Source organism: Pygoscelis adeliae, unplaced genomic scaffold, assembly GCF_000699105.1.
Source record: "Pygoscelis adeliae isolate BGI_AS28 unplaced genomic scaffold, ASM69910v1 Scaffold38, whole genome shotgun sequence".
NCBI classification, from domain to species: Eukaryota; Metazoa; Chordata; class Aves; order Sphenisciformes; family Spheniscidae; genus Pygoscelis; species Pygoscelis adeliae.
Genome location: NW_008825614.1, coordinates 1597282 through 1600414, shown reverse-complemented (window position 1 = coordinate 1600414; position 3133 = coordinate 1597282).

Genomic DNA, 3133 nt, shown 5'->3' with positions numbered 1-3133 from the left:
CGCCGCCGGCGGCCATCTTGTCACCGCACCTGGGGGAGCTTCGGTGTCTCTGCTCGGGACTGGCAACCACCTCAGCCCAAACTCTCGGTAGCCGCGCTACGAGGGAGGAGAGGTGCGGAGTGTGCCTGGCGAGGCCGGGGCCCGGCGCAGGCCCTGAAGGGAAGGGGCGCGTTCCTTTTGCGGTCTGTACCAGGCCCCGGCTTCGCCTGCCTTTTTCCGTAACCTTCTGAATGCTGCGAGCCTGACAGGAGGGCCCTGAAACCTGCTCAGCCCTCTCGCCATCATCCTCGGTGCCTGGGGCCGTTTTGGTCTTAAGCCGCTGTGGTGTGGGCCTGCCCCATCGTTGGAAAAAAAGTCCCTGACAAACATACGATCATGAGTAAACGGAGGTTTGTGGAAGGTCACAGCGCGACAAAACATGCCTAGATGTTCCCAGAGTACCTAAAAAAACCCGGGTCGCACTTGCCAAAGCTCAAGTGCCTGTTCGGGCACATCAGGTGCTAAGAGGTTCATCGCCATATGGCTGTAGGAATATCTTCTTTTGTATTGAGACTGTTCTGAGGAAGTGTGTGAATTTTCCCCAAAATGATCAACAACTATAATTTGCAGTGAAAACTGGGTGAGAGAAATCGTACCTAAGAAGTTACGGCATTAGTGCCTGTGTAGAGAAGCCTGATTTACAAAATTCCTTCCAAAATGAGAGGTCACGTTAAGACACCTTACATATATTAAGGTTACTGACATTTTGTGATAGGCTCAATACAAAACGGTAAGGTATTACATAATGAACTCCAGAGATTTGAAGAGAGTCTGAGGAAAAAATAAAGGTAAAATATTCATTCTGTAAGACAAATTACTTATTAAAAATAGATCCATCAAGACAGTAGCTGAAATAAGCAGTTTGCAGTGTGTTGGTGTACAGCAAATAACTGATGTAAATCTATATTCCCTAAGAGCCTTAATTCCCCAAATAATCTGAATATAATAAATATGCTCTATGATTTACCGTATCATTCTATGGTAACAGGCTCAGTTTCAAGGATGCAACTACAAAGAAACAGTTAAATTTAATAATTAATGTAACTGGAGCTATTAAATATTCCCTAGTTTAACTACGAAAGCAGCCGCAAAATGCAGCGTATCTTCCTTTGGTCACGTGCAGTGGAAATTTCCTGGCACCACAATACCTCTGGCAGCAGACGAGAGCGTGGAGCAGCCTTCACAGCCTTCTTTCAACCAAGAAGGTACGTCTGCTGTGACAGCTGGCAGCAAGAAAAGCGAACCTGAATCTTCTCCTTGCTATCAGTCTTTTTTTTGTCCCTGCATCCATCACACCTCAGGGGAAAGCTGAAAAAGTACCACTTTTTAAATGTATTAAATAATTCATTACGGGCAGAAACAGTTGTTTGGGTTTTTTTATGTAACAGTCTTTTAGCTTGATTCAGCAGTCCTTAACCGAAGTTACAGTTCCATGGTATAAAAAGCTGTTGTTTTGCTGTCTCTCTGAAAATTGTATTGACAGTATTACATCACAGCTAATAATAGATGCTCTAGTTTTTAATATTAATGCATCTCCACTTTGTAACATTGTTGTTCTAACAAGGGAAGTCGGGGAGAATTCGAGAGCTGCTCAATAATGCTTACTATTACTGTATCAGGAAATGCTGTAGCAGCATTGGCGTGCTATCTTTGCGGCAGAAATCACTCCTAATGATGACATTTGTGTATTTTATTTTAAGCTTAAGTCAACTCACTGAATTCAGCAAGATTACCTGTATGTGCGAAATTAAGCCTGGTTTCGGGAGGGGAACTATTATTGATTTGAAGCAAAGTAAATACGAAAATTGAAATATCAGAGCTGGTAAACAGGACAAAGTCTTGGCAAGAAGTGATACTGCTGAGGTTAATTTCCCTTTTATTATATTGTACTTTCAAGGCAATTTTCATCTAGCCTATTGGATGTGTAAATGTAAACACGATCCTCACAACACGGTCCGTGGCACGAGTTGGAAGATAAGCATTGTCACGTTCATTTTACAGAGGAGTAAACCTCATGTACGGAGCTCGGAAGAGGAGAGAAAAAACCTCCATGTCACAAGGAAGATTGTTACGCATAGCGCAAAAAGAAGTGGTTTGCGTAAGCGTATATACACACAGACACACAAGCACTTTTATACATCTAAAAACTTAGCCACGAAAGCCTACGGACGTCCCAGCTTCAGGTGGAGTGCTGTGTCTACGCCGCCGTTCTGCTTCTCCTGGTGTTTACCCTCACTCACACAGAGATGAAATCATACTATAAATAGAGGGCAAAGTCCACCCTCAAGCATTACCCGGTGAAGTCTCCTGTTTGACATGACAATAAAGTCTGGAGCGATAGGGGGCTTTGGCTCTTTAAAGCTCTTCTGCAGTGAACTGTGCTCTCCAGCGATGGGTGATACTGACCGAATCAGCCACCGCGCTGTTATCAACAGCACAAAAGAAAAACACTGGAAGTCCCATGACCTCACTAAACCTTTTGGGCAAGAGGTCAGTGGGGCTTCAGTAGAAGCCTCTCCCTTTAACCCCTCAGCAACTCTGCACTGGCCGTAATGCCAGGGCTTCTCCTGCTTTCTGCCCCGCACCCTGCTTCCTCGGGGGGGGGGGGATGCAGGCGCATCTCGGCTGCTTCTGCCGAGCTGAACAAACGAAGAGGAAAACCTGCTCCTCCCTGTTCAAAAGCCAACAGTACCGCAACGTCTCCAACGTTTTAAAGACTATCTTTAAATTACAAAACACATATTGAAGCCCAAAGGGATTCTCCAGCAGCACTGATCTCTGCCACCAAAACCGCGCTGAAGCCCCCAACCGGCGTGGGCTCCAGCGCACTCAGGGTGCTGAAAAAAACACACGGACCCACTTACAGACAAGCGAAGCCATTTGGAAAAGGGGTCCTTTGGCAAAAGGGGACCGCAGGGCCTGCTTGTGCCACTTGGCATCTCCACCGGTGCGAGCGCACAGCTCACGCCGTGGTGGCCAGAGTCCCGTCCCGTCCCATCGCCGTGGTGGGGGCCATCCCACCGTGGTGGCTGGTGTCCCACCGCGGGGTCGTCCCTCCACGGGGCCATCCCGGCCCCGCCGGCTCCACCTCGGC